The sequence below is a fragment of the Ochotona curzoniae genome, unplaced genomic scaffold (genome assembly GCF_017591425.1).
Source record: "Ochotona curzoniae isolate NIBS_2020 unplaced genomic scaffold, NIBS_Ocur_1.0 contig_2490, whole genome shotgun sequence".
Lineage (NCBI taxonomy): Eukaryota > Metazoa > Chordata > Mammalia > Lagomorpha > Ochotonidae > Ochotona > Ochotona curzoniae.
Window position 1 is genome coordinate 154352 of NW_024465479.1, and position 20553 is coordinate 174904.

A 20553-nucleotide genomic window follows, 5' to 3' on the forward strand; every position below is an offset into this window, starting at 1 on the left:
CCTAGTATAAGAAATGTTTCCCTTAAGAAATGGCTTGATAATATCTTGCAACAGATGGCAATCATGGAGGTACAAAGAGTTTTTTTACCATGTACCTTGAACTCTTACAACACATGATATGACGCATTTTAGTTTCTTACCACAAAAAGCAAAAGTGTATGGGGCATCTTTTATAAGGAAATAAATGTGAACCCCCTCAAAATGGTTTAAAATCTTTATCTTATATTGGCACTTATATTTAGGGAAAGAAAACAGTTTATATAGATGAAAGAAACTTTCTTGTAAAGGCCCTCTGTTTGTAGATTGGCTGAGCTGCCTTGATCCCTTTCACTGCCCTTTAACAAAAGAATAAAAAACAATTGAATCAACACTAGATGAAGGTGACCGTAATTAATGCATGATTTGATTATAAGATTTAGCGAAGAATTTATGTTATATGCTTTTATAAAATCCTTTCATTTATGATCTTTTAATTCTGTATTCTTAATATTTTAATCAATATTAGTTTGTGTTTAGTAAAAATTGATTTTGGGTATAAGTAAACTACTTGTCACATGTAACTGCATGTGCTGCCAACCGTGGAGTTCCTGGCTTTAGCCAGGTGATCGCAGGTTTCAATGAGTAATGGTTTGTTAAGAATGTTTTCTTTGAAATAGAAAAATATTTTTTTAGGATTGCTTCTTGCATTTTCATAACCATGATGTAATGAAAAATGAAACAATTTGACATTGTGCAAAAACTTGTAATGATTTATGTATAAATGAAGAAGGCAACTTTTCTGAGTTGTTCATTATGAGCATCAAGTCATAGTGGTCCGTGTCTTATCTCTTCCTATCATCTCGCCGATCCACGCATCCTTTGCAAGCTCTCAGTCAGCTGGAGCTGGTCTCCGGCAGCATGGCCCACAGAGCATACAAAATGTACTATCTGGCCAGTCACAGCACCTGGCAACCCCTGGTCTCACAAAGTTTGATCTTGCAGAAGTCTTTCATGTAGGTCGGTCAAAGGAAACTTGAATTCCCATGAACTATTCACTGAAGGAACAAGTAACAGGCTTGCTCCTGTTAGCAGAGAAAGTCTGAAAAGCCAGGAAAGGAGGAGAGGTTTCTTCTAGACATGAGGATAAAAGCTCTTGCCCTTGATCCCCAGTGATGATTTCAAAGTTGCTGAAATGCCTAAGAAGTTCATCAGACCAGCAGACATGCCACTCCCCACCCACTCTTACCACCTATGGGTCCTTTCTTTCTAGTAATGACCTGACCAGTGTCACTCTTCTGCCATGTAGATACTCTGGGAGACATCCTTAGCCCTTCTTCCTTACAAGGCCCCCTTTCTACAACTCAGCCGTAAACTGCTCTAACATGGATTTTCATCCAAAACAAGGCTAGAAATGTGCTTAGCACTCAAGGTTAATTGTAGAGAGAAGCAAGGCATGGGGTGAGGGAAGAGAAAGAGTGAGAGAGGTGTCCACAGAGCATAGTTTGCTAGTAAAAGTCAGGCAAATAGCTAACAGTGCAGAGAAGTGTAAGAGAGTAAGACCCAGCTGCTGGGTTTCTATTTTCACAAAACACATGGCAGATTTGTGAGCCCAGTGTAGGATAAGCCAAATAAACAAACTCCTTTATTTCCTTTAGATTGGAGCTAGCTAACAACTTCTGCTCTCCATCTCACTTGCTGCTGGTCAGAGCCAGTACTCCTTGACTACCTGTCTTTTGAGAGAAGCAGAATCTGTACCTATCTTTCTGATCACTACTGTCATCACCTCCTGCCCATAGGACCTTTGTGGAGCAGTCAGCAGCAGGGAATGGGAGCACAGAGCTTATCCACATGTCCTCCAAGAAGTTCTCAGCCCTATCTGACATACCACTAACGTAGCCCTGGGCTCTATAATTCAAAAGGACCTGATAAAGTCTTTAAAAGTCTTACCATGCAAGAGGATCCAATCTCCAAGCTCCTCTTCTCCAGGCCACTCAGGTGCCAGCCCTCAGTCCTCCAATTCTAGGCTCCAGTAGTGCTACTGGAGGAACTGGGGCAGGGCCAAGGAGATGAGAGAAAAGGCTAGAGAGGTGAAAGAATGTGGCATCTCTGCAGCATAATGTCATGCTGAGTGATTTCAGATCTCCCAAAGAACTGAAGCAAACACATGGATTCTGGATTGACTGCCTAGAAAGGTTTATGTTCTCAGCAGCTCTGAGCAGCCTATGCTAGCTAGAAAAGCACACAACCAGACAGGTCCACACTCTAGCCCTAGGGTCCCAGTTCAACCCTGGAACAACCTAACCCTGTAAAAACACATACCCCACAAAGAAGCAAAGATAGATTGACACATAACCACAGTATCATAAGTTAGCTCTAACTAGATGTCATCAGGGAACAGTAGCAGAGTTCAGTGTGGAGAGGAACTCACATGTTCATGTATCATGCGGTGGGGTAGAGCTGTGTATGAGAACCTTAGAGGCCACTCACCTACATGCCTATCCCAAAGTCCTGGGTCTACTTGGGGGAGGAGATTGCAAGCAAGATTTGCTCTGCTCTATGGCACTGTTTTGGAATTTTAATCATGATGTCACAACATTTCCCCACCTCTAGTTTCTCAGTGGCTGTGATTTCACATAGTAATGCAGTGGAGCTGCACACAACCCCATTCCCTCAATACTGCTCACTTTTTTTCTTTAGGCCAACCCTGACAAATGTTCATAGCTCAAGTTTCAAGCACACACATGCACAAGTGCATGGACACATTCAAACAGGCACCCTTGTGTGCACAGACACAGACGTTCATGCATGCATGCCACCTGCTGGCTTACATAATGTAACCACCTGCTGGTTTACATAATGTAACTGCTACAGTCAGCTTGCCAGTTCTCAGTGATTAGTGCTGGCTTGGAGATGTAACTGCAGGGGTTGTGAACATTCTTACCTCTGCATTTACCACCTTCCCCCACCAACCAGACAAAATACAAGACACTTCATCCAGGAGGCTTTGTTTCTTCTGTGGACACCAATTATATCTCAGGTGCTGCCTATTAGTATTTGTCTCTGAGTGATGACACTAAACACAGGATCAGGCATCTGGCTCTAAATAGCACCTCACAACTCTCTGAAACCAGATATTTTTGAATGAATTTCCTGCCAGCAGGCCCCAAGATCACATAGGGCTGAGGTGATAGTGGTCCTTAGCCAAAGAACCACTGGGGACAGTCTGGTGAGCAGTCTGTTTACTGTAAAGCTAGTAAAAGTAATATAGATTAGGCAAAAGGGTTGTCTCTGGCAGTCCTCCCACCCAACAATGACACTGTAGTTGGCTAAAAGGCATGTCTATCCCTTAAACCCTCCAAATCATGTCACAAATTATGTTCTTCATGCACACTTGGAAGCTGTGCATCAGGTCATGGGAAGGTAAGCCATGAATCACTCCCAGCAGGTAGCAGGCAGAGATCCAGGGATAATCTCTCACAAGCTATTCCCCCTGCCCTGGCAGCTTTGGGGACCACAATCTACAAGAATAAATTTTGGGGGTCTTATTAAGGAAATGCCTCCTGCATATCTTAGGCCACATAGTGATGTTTGTCACACCATAAGCATCTCATTGTTATTGATGAACAGTATGACACTCCAGTGAATCACTAGCATTTATAACAGCACAAGATTGGCTGTATTTTCAAATTTCATGCTGTAACTGCGAATACTTCTTTTTCAGTATGTGTATACACTGGAATGTAGTATGGGCATAAAACCCTGTGCTTACTTGATTTTGCACTATGTCCCAAATAGGTATTACTGACCCATGTAATAGACATGGATCTCAAATTCTGAGAAAAAAAAAATCCTACCACCTGATACATAATTGAAGCATCCTGCACAGTGTCTCCTATCATTCCCAGTGAGTGATTCACCCATGCTCATCTTATTTCTGAAGATTCCACCCTTGAAAACACTCAGATGTGCAGTGACATCCATTCCAGTAACATGAGCCTGGCTACACCCAAATGTTCCTATCAATTAATGATTTTCCTTGGAGCTCAGGAATAAGGCTGTATGGTTAATAAAAATGTTATACAGCCTGAAAAAAAATGTGTCTGCTGCAAAAATCATAAATAGAACATCAAGCTATATGACTCTACAATTTTTCCACTTCCCAGCAAGCCATTATGCATTTCTCTAGTACAAAATTAATTGTCTATACAGGGACATAATTGCTATGCTTTCAGACCTGTGCCCAGGCTTACAAGAAAAAAAAAATCAGTGAAACCAGTGTTGAGAGCATTCTGTTTTGAGTACTAACAACTGATAGTGGAAAGTTTCCATATCCATTTATTACTTTTATTTCCTGTATGCCTTATCTGTATTTCCACATCTCACGTCCTTTCTAAACTTAATAGAAGTTACTGTGTCTGCACTATTACATATGATTGTTTAATTATATTCCAATCTTCACTTTATATGTGGCTCAATGAAGTTGGGAGAAACACTGACATTGGGAATTACTACATCAACTTGACATATGGAATTCATCATTTTTAATTCTTCTCTCTACAATTTTCGAAATGAAAACTACTGCTTGGGCCTGGCACAGTAGCTTAGTGGCTTAAGTACCCCACTTGCATGACAATCCCATATCAGTGCTTGTTCCTAACCCAATTGCTCCATTTCCCTTCCATCTCCCTGTTTGTGGCCTGGAGAAACAGTCAAAGACAGTCATTAGGACGCTGCACCTGCAGAAGATACCCAGAAGCTCCTGGATCGTGGCTATGAATTGGCTCAGCTCCAGCCATTGTGGTCACTTGGGGAGTGAACCAGTGGATGGAAGATCTTTCTCTGTCTCTCCTCTCTGTAAACCTGACTTTCAAATAAACAAATTCTTTTTTTTTTTTTTTTGGTCAAAGAGGTGCTTTATTACTTTCCAACAGCTCTCACACTTTCTTGCCTGATGCCTTTGGAGCAGACGCCTTCTGGCCCTTCTGGGCCTTGGCAGGTGCAGCTGTTTTCGGGGCCACCACCTTATGGGGCAGGGCCTTCGGGGCCGCCGCCTTCTTGCCTGCAGTGGCCACCTTCTTTGCTGGAGCCTTAGCAGCGGCCGCCACAGCCCCCTTAGCAACAGGTGCTTTTTTAGGAGAAGCTTTCAGCAGAGCTGCCCTTGAAGCTTCTTAACTTCATTCTTGATTATTCTGTTTCTCATCTTCTTTGCCTTCATGACTTTAAAGCGGTCAAAATCAGTCATCTTTGCTTTCCTTTCTCTGGCTTCAATCTTCTTGGCCATCTCGTGGCTGCCCATTTTGCATTGATATCAGCCTTCTCCCAGGCCTTCCAGACATACTTCTGGTGGGCACTGTATGGGAACTTGAGGATAAAATCCATCAGCTTCATGCATTTGAAAGGCATGGCCTGCCTTCTGACCCGCGTGCAGGGCCCATCCACCAAAGCCCTGTTCTGATCAATGACATCTACAATCGCGACCAGCTTCCCGGCATGAGGCCCAAAGGAGACGTAGGCCACACGGCTGACCTCCACATAGGAGGAAGGCTGTGAGGGAGCGTCCAGTGAGAGAGGGATAGAGTGCTACAGAAGCAGCAAAGAGGAACAGCAAAAAACCACAGGGAGAGGTGCGTGAAGTTCCCTGGACAGTGTGGAGCCAAAAACATCCACACAACTCGGAAGAACAACGAGAACAAGACAAAACAAAAGGTAGAGAAGCCGACATCAAGCTCTAGACCTGCTGAGTCACCTTTGAAAGTGGCCGACAGGAGACGCAGCTGACCCAGAGACAAGGAAACCGGGAGGGATCGTCACCGGCAGAGGTCTTCAACAGCAGCAGAAGCAGACTGCAACACCCGGAGGTTCGGTGAGCCAGGGAAGGGTTAACAGCCTCTGCATTCCGGGGACTGGGCGCAAATCCCAACCCCCTGGGGTGCTCCTTCTGCCCTTCCCCCTGCAGGGGCTGCAGAAGCTCCAGCCTCTGAGAATACAGGGCAAGCGCCTTGAAACTGCCAGGTCTGTGCCTTGGGAGCAGCGCACAGTGGTCTTGGGGGCTGAGAAGACACGGGGGAAAGCGCCCCAGATATTCCTGCGCTGAGTGGGCCAGTGCATCTCAGTGCGCAGAGGCTGCCGGTGAGGGTCTGGAATCCCCTACACCCTGATACCCTGTGGGTGGGCGACAGCACCAGGAGGACTCTGAACGCCGCTCTGGGCGGGCTGGGCGGTCCGGCCTGCAGCAACCGCCTCCGCAGCGCAGGAGTCAGGAGGGCTCTGAGCTGGGAAGTGTAGCGCTGTGTGTCCCTGACACGCAGGTGCCACTCCCATAGTGTGAATTGCCCACTCCTCGCCTCCCACCCCGCAGTTCTGAGTGTGGGCGACCCACCAGGAGAGCTCTGAAAACTCCTGCGCCACACTGGCACTGTGCGAAACCGCCGAGAAGTCATTTTAACAGGGAGCCTGGGTCACTCCTCCACTAAGGGCCTGTGTGGGGGAGCCACACCGGGGTGGCTCTGAACACCCACACACCACGAATGGTGGAATCACTGCACAAGAGCCACGCCCAGAAAGTGCCTCACCCACAGTCCCGTGTGTGGGAGACACACCAGGCGGGCTCTGAAAAACCCTGCAGTCCCTGACACGGAGAACACAGGGAGAAAGCACATAAAACCTTCTACGTCCTGTGAATTCCCATGCAGGGGGCACGCCCAGAGAGCGCCTCCATCCCTCCACGCCCTGGGGTGTCACACCTGTAGAAGAGGTGCCCAGAGTGTGCCTGGAATCCACAGGGCCCCCAAGGTGGTGCCCTACAGTCCCGGGCCTTGAGAACGCACCAACGGTGCCGTGAAAAGTACCACGCCCTGCAACACCACAGCTGCAGGCTCCAACCTCTACAGGAAAGCACCTAACGACCCCTCAACAAACGGGTCCATTGGCCTCACCAAAATACACCAACGCAATGGGAAAAACCACCAGAAAAAGTTGTGCTCCAGATGAAAGAGCCAGCACGCCACCAAACAAGGGCCAAAAGCCATTATTAATATCGGAGATGTGAGGTGAAGACATGGAAGTGTTACCAGACAAGGAATTTTAAAAAATAGTGCTAAAATTTATCAGAGACGTGGACACGAAGCGGGAAGACTTCAGGAACCGCATAATCGCTGAAATACAACAAATCAAAACAAAACTGGATGCCAAAGATCATATAATTGAAAGCCTGATCAACAGAATAAATGCGGCAGAGGAAAGGATCTCTGAAACAGAAGACATACAAAATGAAGGTGCCCAGTGAATTAAACAGCTGGAGACAAGCCTCAGCGAAACTAATAAAATGATGCAAGAAATAAAGGATTACCTTAGAAAATTGAATATTCGGATCATTGGCCTCCCCGAGGGAGTAGAAAAAGAATCAGGAATGCAAGCAGTGCTTGACGAAATTATACAGGAAAACTTCCAAAACACTTGGAACACGAATCCACCCCGCATACAGGATGGACAGAGAACTCCCAACAGACATGATCCAAAGAGATCTTCACCCAGACACACGGTGCTCAAGTTCTACTCCAATGAAGACAAAGAAGGAATCCTGAGACAAATACGAAGTAGAGAAAAGATTACATACAGGGGAAAACCCATCAGAATCACTGCTGACTTCTCCGAAGAGACCCTACAAGCAAGGAAAGAATGGACAAAGATCTTCCAAGTCCTGAAACAAAACAACTGTCAACCAAGAATAATCTACCCAGCAAAGATCTCATTTGTACATGAGAATGAAATCAGATACTTCAATAGCAAAGAAAAACTAGAAGAATATGTTTACACAAAACCAGCTCTGCAAAGCCTCCTTAGAAATGCGCTAGTCCCGGATAAAAAGGAGACAAACCACAAACAAAGTTGGCAAATAAGAAGGTCTCCAAACTAAAGCCCGCACAAACAAGGCAATTACACAGACAACAACACACACAAAACACAATCGCATGGCAGGGCAAAATTGCAACCTCTCAATTCTAACTCTCACACAAATAGTCTAAATTCACCAATCAAAAGACAGAGATTAATAGAATGGATCATCAAACAAGACCCAACCATCTGTTGCCTACAAGAAACACATCTAACCAGAAAGGATGCAAAGAAACTGAAAGTGAAGGGATGGAAAAAGATATTTCACGCCAATAGACGAGAAAAAAATGCTGGGGTAGCTATCCTAATTTCAGACGAGATAGATTTCATTCTAACTAACATCAAAAGAGACAGGGAAGGCCATTTTATACTGGTGAAAGGAATGATCCATCAAGAAGCAATCACCATCATTAATGTTTATGCAACAAATCTTAATGCACCTAGTTACGTAAAGCAATTACTTACAGACTTAAGGGAAGACATAGATACCCGCACAATTCTTGTAGGCGATCTCAACACGCCTTTAACACCAATGGACCAGTCTACGAAACAAAAACTCAACAAAGAAACAACAGAGCTCACACAAACAATAGAACAACTGGACTTAGTAGACATATATAGAACTTTTTATCCTAAGGCCACAGACTATACATTCTTCTCAGCGGTGCATGGAACCTTCTCCAGAATCGACCACATGATAGGACATAAAGTGAATCTAAATAACTTCCAAAACATTAGTATCATACCATGTACCCTCTCAGACCACCATGGGATGAAACTGGAAATCAACAACTCAAAACTCCCCAGGAAGTATAGGCACTCTTGGAAACTGAACAATATGCTATTAAACGAACAATGGGTCAGAGAAGAAATTAAAGATGAGATCAAAAAATTTATGGAAATCAATGAAAACTCTGATACAACATTCCAAAACTTGTGGGACACCGCCAAAGCAGTGCTACGAGGTAGATTCATTGCAATCGGAGCCCATGTCAAGGCCCAAGAAAGACGCCAAATACAGGAACTAACCACACACCTCCAGGATCTGGAAAAACAGCAGCAGAAGAGTCCCACGCACAATAGGAAACAAGAAATCATCAAAACAAGGGAGGAGATAAACCAAATAGAAATCAAAAAAACTATACATAAAATCAACAAATCAAAAAGTTGGTTTTTTGAGAAAATAAACAAAATAGACACTCCACTGGCCCGATTGACCAAAAAAAAAAACAAGAAAAAGTGAGAATCAATAGCATTAAAGATGACAAAGGCAACATAACAACAGACACTGCAATCATTAAGAAAATAATTAGAAATTACTACAAAGAACTGTACTCCCACAAATTTGAGGACCACCAAGAAATAGAAAAGTTCTTGGACTCCCACCACTTACCAAAACTCAGTCCGGAGGCAACTACAGAATTAAATAAACCTATAACCGAGGTAGAGATTGAAACAGTCATCAAGGATCTCCCAACGAAAAAAAGCCCAGGCCCAGATGGCTTCACTACAGAATTCTACAAAACATTCCGAACAGAACTAACCCCAATCCTCTACAAGCTCTTCAAAACAATAGAGAAGGAAGCAACCCTTCCAAACTCACTCTATGAAGCCAACATCACCTTAATCCCAAAACCGGACAGAGAACCGTCAGAGAAGGAAAACTACAGACCTATTTCTCTGATGAACATTGATGCTAAAATTCTCAACAAAATCCTAGCCAATAGAATTCAAAAAATCATCAGACAGATCATTCATCCGGATCAAGTAGGATTCATCCCTGGAATGCAGGGATTGTTCAACATTTGGAAATCCATAAATGTTGTAAACCACATCCAAAAACTGCAAAACAAGAACCACATAATAGTTTCAATAGATGCAGAAAAAGCTTTCGACAAAATCCAACACCTCTTCATGCTAAAAACTCTAGCCAAAGTAGGCATAGATGGGAAAATCCACAACATAATCAAAGCAATTTATGAAAAACCCAACGCCAGTATCATACTGAATGGAGAAAAGCTAGAACCCTTCCCATTGAGATCTGGAACAAGACAAGGATGCCCGCTATCACCACTGCTATTCAACATAGTCCTAGAGGTACTTGCAGAGGCCATAAGACAAGAAAAAGAAATCAAAGGCATACGTATAGGAAACGAAGAAGTCAAGCTTTCACTATATGCAGATGACATAATCCTATACATAGAAAAACCAGGAGACTCAATACAGAAACTACTAGAACTTATACGAGAGTTTGGCAGAGTGGCAGGGTACAAAATTAATGAACGAAAATCAACAGCCATAGTGTACGCAAATAACACCAAGATGGAAGAAGATCTAACCAACAGGATACCATTCAAAATAGCAGAGAGAAGTATGAAGTATTTGGGAATAAATCTAACCAAAAGCGTAGGACACCTATTCGAAGAAAACTACAAACTATTTAAAAAGGAAATTGAACAAGACCTCAAAAGATGAAATAATATCCCATGCTCCTGGATAGGCAAAATCAATATCATTAAAATGTCTATACTACCACAAGCTATATACATTTTCAACGCAATTCCAATCAAATTGCCCAAAACATTCTTCATGGAACTGGATACAATGATTCAAAAGTTCATCTGGAAACACAAAAAACCACGAATAGCTAGAACCATCCTAAAAAAAACAAGAAGTTAGCAGGGGGAATCACAATCCCGGACCTCTGGACATACTATAGAGCAGTGGTTATCAAAACAGCCTGGTACTGGCACAAAGACAGGAAGGAAGATCAATGGAATAGAATAGAAGCACCAAAAGGGAACCCACACAGATACAGCCAATTAATCTTCGACAAAAAGACCAATGACAGTCCAAGCAAGTGGGAAGGCCTCTTTAGTAAATGTTGTTGGGACAACTGGCTGATAGCCTGTAGAAACAACAAGATAGACCCACATCTATCACCATACACTAAGATCCAATCTACATGGATAAAAGACCTAAACCTACATCCAGAAACCTTCAAACTCTTGCAAGAAAATGTAGGAAATACCCTGCAAGACCTAGGAGTAGGTACCGACTTTCTAAGAAGGACACCAAAAGCAATAGCAGTTGAGGACAGAATAAACAAATGGGACCTCATCAAACTAAGAAGTTTCTGCACAGCAAGGGAAACAATCAACAAAGTAAAAAAGCAACCCACAGAGTGGGAGAAGATCTTTGCACACTGATATAGGCGATAGGGGGCTAATTTCCAGGATATACAAAGAACTTCAAAACAACCAAAAAACCAAAACAAACAAGCCACTCAAGAAATGGGCACGGGAAATGGGCAAGCATTTCACAAAGGAACAAGTCCAAATGGCAAACAAACATATGAAAAAATGTTCCAGCTCCCTGGCAATAAGGGAAATCCAAATTAAAACATCAATGAGGTACCACCTAACACCAGTTAGATTGGCCCACATAAAGAAGAACACCAACGACGCTTGCTGGCGAGGATGCGGGGAAAAGGGAACCCTACTCCACTGCTGGTGGAGCTGCAAATTGGTACAGCCTTTATGGAAATCAGTCTGGAGAACACTCAAACAACTCAAAATCTGCATACCATATGACCCAGCAATAGCACTCCTAGGAATATATCCAAAACACCTGTTTTACGACAAACCAACATGCATCCCTATGTTCATTGCAGCACAATCAGTAATTGCAAAAACATGGAAGCAACCGAAATGCCCATCAGCAGAAGATTGGATAAGAAAGCTTTGGTTCATCTACTCCATGGAATACTACTCAGCTATTAAAAAAAAACAAAATGCAGTTCTTTGTGGCTAAATGGGCCCAACTGGAAACTATAATGCTAAGGGAAATGAGCGAATCCCAAAAGGTTAGATACCACATGTTTGCCTTGATTTAACTTGTAATTTTTGTTTGGTTGTTGGTGCTTTTTTGAACCTGTCATTGATACTGTCTCAACCCAGATGTTTCGAAGAATGGAACTTGCATTATTTTTAACATATTGTTTACTCAATACTATGTCAATTAATTCCATAATGTTGTATATTGATACTGAGGTTTTGATGGGGCTTTTAACTGATCGGATCTTTACTCTGTTAGCCCTATCTTCAGACCAGAGAAGGTCTCCCCAAGAGGCCACTGAACTTATCTAGACAATAAGACGCTGGACTTTATGCTAAATATGTGTTTGCAAGGAACGAATCTCAACTGAACTTGAACTGTGGTTATGCAGCAAGGTGGAGGAATCCATCATGGGGGGAGGGGTATGGGAGGGGTGGGGGGAATCCCCAGTGCCTATAAAACTGTATCACATAATACAATGTTAGCAACAATAAAAAAAAAAAAGAAAACTATGCCACATCAAAAAAAAAAAAAAAAGAAAAGAAAGAAAGAAAAGAAAAACCTAAGGCTTTTTTTTTTTTTTAACTTTCTCCTTTCTTCTTTGTCCCTGTTCCTTTCTCTCCTTTACCTGGTTGAGCCTTTATGATGACCTAGAGCCTGAATCTGCCCAGCATCCCAGGAGGTGCTTAAGGCCAGAAATCTACAAGCTAAAGTATTTGTCCCAATCTACAGTGAAGGGCCTGGGGCTGGAGTTGTGCCTATTCAAGCAAGTCAGTTGAAGATCTCAAATTCCTCCTCAAAAGGCAAAAAGTCAACTATAACCATCACTTTTTCTATGTTAAGGCTGTGGCACCTTAAGGCAGACAAGTTTCACTAACTTCATGATTCTATCTGGAAGTTGCTGTTCTCTGGAAGCTGACACTAATCTTAAACAATCAAACAAAAAAAGTGTACCATGGATTTAGATAATTTTTCCTACACTTAACAACAGCCTCTACTGCAAGTGTCCAAGTATGTAGATACTCTGTCTAAAATAATCATGGATAATTGACAGGCTTAATAATATCTTTCCACCATAGTGGATAGCCAGGGGTCTGACTCTTGTGTTCTAGGCAGGCTGCACTTATGGTTGATACCATGTCAGTCTGAGAGCTGCCAGCCAGGGGCTTAATGCTGGCACTCTAGAAAATGGCTGGATCTGTACTGAGACAACAATCTTAGAGTGGGTATATCAAGAGGCCTCAGAAGTAATAGGGAGGTGGTGTACACAGTTTCCCAAAATGATGACAGTGGGTAGGCAAGAGCCTGTTGCTGGGGCTTAGCCAGGCCAAACCCATGGCACACCAAAGCACCAGTCTGCGAGCAGGCAGGCTTAATGCTTGCGTTGAAGTTCTAGGCTAACCATATACTGATTACTTATATTTGTAGGCTGGAAGGGGCCAGGCTGAGGCCTCAGAAGTACTAGGTTGTAACTGCAGCATGCAGAAGCACTGGTCTTGAAGATGGAAATTCAAGGACTTTATGGGTCCTTGCCAGACTGCATCACTTTGCACCAAACTGCACCTCTGGAAATGTCCTAGAAGGAACAGAAAATCTCTAGTCTCAAGGACCAAAGAATTCGGTGTGTGTCTTGGCATTGGAAAACACACTACAGGTTGTGCCACTGTGCAAACCAGTTGAGGTTCTTGGATGCCACTTTAAATGACAGAGTAAGGTCAGTAGCTTATTAGAGTGACTAAGATGATATGGTGATCATAGCCACCAATAACAGCCACACTTCATGTGGTTTGTGGCATGAATTCATTATATATGGAGAGATTTCTGAACCCAGGACTTGTAAGGTCTAAATCTCTAATAAGCAAGAAGCAGCTGCAAGAGATTAAATGAAACCATATCTTTGAACAACTTATATGAACAGCAGTTGAAAATCTCAGGAGGGAATGAAAAGACACAGGCAGATAGCAAGCTTAGGCACACTAATTGGAGGCCATCTCTCTTCCTCCCAATATAATACAGCTTGCCTACGGGTCAATCATATACCCTTCCCAAAGTTTTACCCACATTTGGGGAGCCATGCAATTGGGTCAGATGGCATGGGAGTGTGATGAGTACTCCTCATCGGTTAGTAAGGCTATGAGGAGTTTCTGGCTGTGTGGCAAGGCCTGGCAGAATGTATCTGGTCATCTCATTGCTGCCTCACCCCATTGTATGGACACTTAATCACCTCTCTGAAGTTTCATAGAATTCTCTTGAGGGTGTTGTTGCTATTTTTCTACAAATGTGAAATGATACCAGTAACTGGTATAACACCTCAAACTGATCAATCATGTTATGATAAAAACATCTTTACCAACATAAGACAATGACACACAGCTAAAAGTATACAATAGTAAAATTGATCTCACAATGTCTCCGAACATCCTGTCATGTGTCCACCATTGTCCTAAACTTGCCCTGATATAAGTAATGTTTTCCATAAGAAACAGCTTGATAACATCTTGGGACAGATGGCAACCATGAAGGTACAAAGAGTTTGTTTACCATTTGCCTCGAACTGTTACAACACATGATATGATTTCTCATTTTGGTTTCTCACTGCAGAAAGCAGAAACTATATGGGGCATCTTCTAAAGGGAGACAAATGTGAACCCTCTCCCCCCCCCCACAGCTTAAAATGTCTACCTTATACTGGCACTTATATTTAGGGGGGAAAAGTTTATAAAAACTTCTAACTTATGTTGGCATTCAAATTTAGAGAAAGAAAACGGTATATAAAAGTAAAAGAAAGTTTCCTGCAAAGGCCCTCTGTGGATTGTCTGAGTTGCTCTGATCCCTTTCACAGTCCTTTAACAAAAGAACAAAAAACAATTGAATCAACACTAGGTGAAGTGGTGGCAATTAATAAATGATTGATTAGAGGATTTAATAACAATGAAAAGACAGAGGACAGAACTAGTCAATCAACCACCTCAGCTATATGTTGGCAATGAAAAACTGGGCAAATTGAGATTCTATGATGGACTATGTCAGTCAATGGATTCTTCCACGACCTCATCATGCTTGGAGTGGCAAGATTGGCAGCAATTCAGAACTGTTGAACTATCAAAACCACTTGAGCACGACCCTCGGAGCATGCCCTATATCCAGGACCTGGGAAGGGTGGAAGATTGGGTGGGGCTTCTCCCTTAAAGTCCCATTTTACATCAGATATACGAAGGAAACAATAAAAAAAAAAAGGCAAAGAAAAAAACGTCAGGAAGCAGCCTAACAACATCAATGAAAAAGAATATATGTTATATGCTTTTATAAATTTCTTTCATTTATGATCTTTTAACTCTGTACTCTTGATATTTTAAGCAATATTAGTTAGTTTGTGTTTAGTGAAAATTGATTTTGAATATAAGTAAACCACTTGTCACTATGTAACCGTATGTGCTGCCACCGTGGAGTTCCTGGCTTTAGCCAGGTCAGTGAGGGTTTGAATGAGTACTAGCTTGCTGAAAATATTTTCTCTGAAGTAAAATAATGATAAGGCTTTTAGGATTGATTTTATAATCATTCTTTTACAATAAAGTTAAAATAAAACAATGGCATGTTATGCAAAAGCTTGTGATGATTTGTGTATAAACAAAGAAGGCAACTTTTCTGAGTTGTCCATTATGAGCATCACACCATAGTGGTCCACATCTCATCTCTTTTTATTGTCTCATTGATCCATGCATCCTTTACAAGCTCTTAAGTCAGTTGGAGCTGGTCTCCGGTACTCACACTCATCTGGGATTGGAGAGTGGTTTCATGTAACCACTGCCCTTCCCAGGCTCATGAGAAGCCAGGCAATGGAGAGGGTCACTCTCTGTCACTGTGGGTACAAGATAAAAGTAAAGACATCTTTCTTGTGCATTTTCCTCTCTGCCTACTGTAACCTTGAATGTTATTTCTCTGATCTCATCAAATTTTAACCAAACTTGCAGAAAAAAAATTAGTCAAGTTCTAAAGCATTCTTTATATGTCTGAGTGCTTATATGAGTGAGCAGTACACATTTAGTACATATTTACTCACTGACCTTAAAAATAGTTTCTGGCATAAACTTGACTATGTTACCTCATTTGGGCTACTTTTCAACAAAATATGCATAACAATTTATTTCATTTAAAATGCTTATCCTATGGATCAGTTTAATCACAGATTTAAGGTAAAATAATTGAATGATTTTACAACTCTTTTAGAGCTCAGCTTTCCCTAAGCAAATAAAACTCAATATAGAAGAGAATACTTGAAACATAACCAAAAATGTACAAATTCATTGCTCAATAAAACAGTTGAAAAACCTAAGAAAATCCTTGTATAAAATATCTATTACATGACACCTTCTCTTTACTTGGGAGAATTTAAATATATTAGAAGAAACAGAGATAAAAAACTGGGTAAGAATTGATTACATGTTGAACAGGTGTAATTAAATTCAACACAAAACAAATAAAAATGCATTAGGAAAGTCATTTAAAGAATTTTTAAAAAGATTCTGAAAACAAACAAAACTTTTTATAAACTATTAACATGAAAACATGCTTAACTCTATGGTATGTAAATTCTAGCTTCATTGATGTATGCCTTTGTTGGTTATAATCGATTTTTAGATAATATCAAGAATGTTCTTTTTCTAATCATGGTAAATCTAATTCCATGTAGGATTCATCTTTCATAAACCTTGAAAAAGCACTCTAATAATCTTTCAGTTGTTTGTTCTATACTGATTCTATTTTATTTACTCTATAGTATATCTCCTTTATCAAATTACTACCTATTACTATTTAGACAGAACACATCTCTCATACCTCAGTATTCAATACTTATGACATTCTCAAGCATGTGGCATCATTTACACTTCTCTCTCCACTCTTTTTGGATTTTTCATTTTACATTTAAAAAAACAGGGAGTGTCAGTGATGGTCTAGCACGCTAATACTCTGCCTGCAGTCCAGCATCTTATGACAATTGGAATCCAACCTGCTACATTTCATGTTTAACTCCCTACTTATGGCCTAGGTAAGAAGGAGATGGCTGCAATTTTTAGGCCACTGTACACACATGGGAAAGCTGGAGGGGGCTTCTTGTTTTCAACTGAATCAGCTATGGCCATGGCAGCCATCTGGAGAGTGAACTGATGGATGGAGGATGTCTCTGCCCCTCCTGTCAATCTGTCTTTCAAATAAAACATTAAAAATAATCCAACATATCTAAATTAAGATGAAAAGATAAAAATATTGAGTTTTATCTATAATTATTTTAAAAATTATTGATGTTTGGAGGAATTAAGTGAAAAAACAGGGAGATTTTTTTATCTTATGGGCCCAGCACAGTAGTCAAGTGGCTAAAGTCCTCGTGTTTCATACTGGGATCCCATATGGGTTCCAATTTGTATCCCTCCTGCTCCACTTCCCTACCAGCTCCCTGCTTGTGTCCAGGAAAAGCAGCCACGGATGGCCCAAGGCTTTGGTATCCTGCACCCTCACAGGAGACCCAAAAGAAGCTCCTGGCTCTGGACTTTGCATTGCTCAGCCCTGGCCAGATGTTGTGGCCATGTGGGGAGTGAAGCAGCAAATGGAAGACTTTCTCTCTGTTTCTCCTTCTCTCTGTATATCTGACTTTCCAAATTAAAAAAAAAAAATTTTTTTTAGCTTTTAACTTACTTAATACCTTCTTAAATATTACACTCAAGAACAAAACCAATAATGTTTTATGACATAGAAATAGTTTGAAAAATTAGATAACAGCAATTGCACATGAAAAAAAGACAAAATAGGGAGATTTAGAGTAAGTCTCTGTTGCTCCTATACAGGGGATGGAAAGATACAGAAAGTGGATCCATTACTTTTGAAACTTGTTCCAACCCATGGTTATTAAAGCAGGATCTATAACCCGAATACATAATCACTATTTTATCTCAACCCTCACAAATCCCTTCATATATTCTATTCCACCTTCCTAGGAGGCAATAAAAAAAAAATCAAAGGACATTAGAATGCTATCAGAGTGATTGGGAATGTTTGAAAAAGGGAACTGCAAAACATTAAATAAATTTCACTGCAATGTAGTTTCTGAAGTGTGTTCCTAGGGAAGACCTTGGCCAGTATCCGGTCAGTATCAATATCAGAGGGATCACAGCTAGGGACTCATATAAGAAGGCTGGTGGAAATCACTCAGAAGTACACAAACCTCATTATCTAATTTAAGGCATTGATAATATGTTACATGATACATTCTACAGAAAAAGATGCCTCTCTTGTACTCGATGTTCAGCATTTTGGAACCTGATAGGGTCATGCCTCAAAATAGTAAGCAATAAAAACAGTCAAGGCTGTCATAGATGGGACCATGCCAATGTGCTTAATACTAAATATTTGATTTACCTCAACATAAGTCACGATGCCCACACTTAAATTAACATTTTTAATTCATTTGTACATGGAATTATAATAAAGACCGAAGCAGAGAGGCATCTTTATTCCAATGATTCAAATCCCAAGTGATTGCAACAACAGTAGTTGAGCTGGTGTGAAGCCAGAAGACAGGAGTTAGATCAGAAGTGAATCAGCTAGGACATGAACCAGTGGTGCCCTAGGTTACCACAGTAGGGTAACCAGAAACTTACCCTACTATGCCATAGGGCTGCATCTGATGTTCATCGACATAGTTGAAAGAGTTTAGGCATAGGCTGGCATCCATTGGCAAGAAATTTGCTTTGGGAAGCCATTGTGCATGAAATCAGTGTGACCATGAGCAGTAGTTATGGCAGCTGATATTTAAAATCCAGTGGCAATTACCACATCCCCAAACTTGATGCCAAACAATTTTTATGACATTTGCATATAACTCTAAAAGTATATAATGATTAGACAAGGGCGAAAAGTGATCCAATTTGCCAGAAGTCACAAATGACTCCCTCCTCGCTCTGAACAAAACATCAGTCCTGCAAAACAGGGTGATTAGCATTACAATTCCCACATGCATCAATTGATATTTTTGAGTTCATATTAATCTGCAATAGAATATTGGCAAATTAACACTATAAAAAAAGCTATTCTAGATAACTGCATAAATTCTATATGAAACTCAAAACAAGTGTTATATGGAGAATATTTATTTTCAAAATTAAAATGTGAAAGCAGAACTTATTTACAACAAAATGAGATCAAGCACAGATTCCATCTCAAATATTTTAGCAAAACATAGCCTTGTTCTAAAATGTGACACACCTCATGTTTATTATTTGGCAATTGCTGAGATTTTCAAAGTGTTTTCCACATCTTACTGCAATTTAATAATGGGTTCTATCTGTAATCTTACTAATACCTGTTTTGGATTTTATAAGATTTGACTGTGACAGCAGCTTTGTTGAAGCTACTGTTTTTGTTTACATGCCATTGTTTTTCTGCACTTCACAAGATCTGCAGAGGATTGACTTCAGGATAATAATTTTTCTTTTAGTCAATAGGATATTTTTTACGCCTTCCTGTGGATATGTTACAGAACTGCAAACCCATGTCAGTTTTTTGATTTCTATTGCAATCATTGTTTTTTTCTATGAGTTTTTCAACACTTCGTCAGTCATGTGACTTAGATTATACAATAACTGTCTGCTAGCAAAAAGATTTTCCATACTCATCATACTGAAAAAAGTTTTTCCCTTGTGTGAACTCTGTGATGATTGTTTAGGTCTTTTTTATGGCAAAATGCTTTCCCACACTCAATACATTCATACGGTTTTTCCCCTGTGTGGATTCTCTGATGTCTAATTTGGGATGACTTCTTACAAAAAGCTTTCCCACACTCACTACATTTATAAGGTTTTTCCCCTGTGTGAATTCTCTTATGATTAATGAGACCAGACTTCTGACAAAAAGTTTTTCCACACTCAATACATTTATAAGGTTTTTCCCCTGTGTGAATTCTCTGATGTGTAATTTGGGATGACTTTCGACAAAAAGCTTTTCCACACTCACTACATTTATAAGGTTTTTCCCCTGTGTGAATTCTCTTATGTTTAATGAGATCAGACTGCTGGAAAAAGGCTTTTCCACACTCACTACACTTATAAGGTTTTTCCCCTGTGTGAATTCTCTGATGAATGATTAGGTGTGACTTCTGACAAAAAGTTTTTCCACACTCAATACATTTATAAAGTTTTTCCCCTGTGTGGATTCTCTGATGTGTAATTTGGGATGACTTTCGACAAAAAGCTTTCCCACACTCACTACATTTATAAGGTTTTTCCCCTGTGTGAATTCTCTTATGTTTAATGAGACCAGACTGCTGGAAAAAAGCTTTTCCACACTCACTACATTTATAAGGTTTTTCCCCTGTGTGAATTCTCTGATGTTTAATGAGACCAGTCTGCTGGCAAAAAGCTTTTCCACACTGACTACATTTATAAGGTTTTTCCCCTGTGTGAATTCTCTTATGTTTAATGAGATCAGACTGCTGGAAAAAGGCTTTTCCACACTCACTACACTTATAAGGTTTTTCCCCTGTGTGAATTCTCTGATGAATGATTAGGTATGACTTCTGACAAAAAGTTTTTCCACACTCAATACATTTATAAGGTTTTTCCCCTGTGTGAATTCTCTGATGTGTAATTTGGGATGACTTTCGACAAAAAGCTTTCCCACACTCACTACATTTATAAGGTTTTTCCCCTGTGTGAATTCTCTTATGTTTAATGAGACCAGACTGCTGGAAAAAAGCTTTTCCACACTCACTACATTTATAAGGTTTTTCCCATGTGTGAATTCTCTGATGCACAATGAGACCATAATTCCAGCAAAAGGATTTTCCACACTCAC

General features: G+C 40.8%; 1 long non-coding RNA gene and 1 pseudogene across 1 annotated transcript; one reads left to right on the forward strand and one right to left on the reverse strand.

Moving 5' to 3' along the window:
• Positions 1-4879: 4879 nt before the first annotated feature.
• On the reverse strand, positions 4880-7128 carry LOC121152591 (annotated as a pseudogene).
• Positions 7129-19678: 12550 nt separating this feature from the next.
• Positions 19679-20279, forward strand: LOC121152590. The gene is made up of 2 exons (XR_005883285.1): positions 19679-19725; positions 20230-20279. It is a non-coding gene; the product is annotated as an uncharacterized LOC121152590 (long non-coding RNA).
• Positions 20280-20553: the final 274 nt, after the last annotated feature.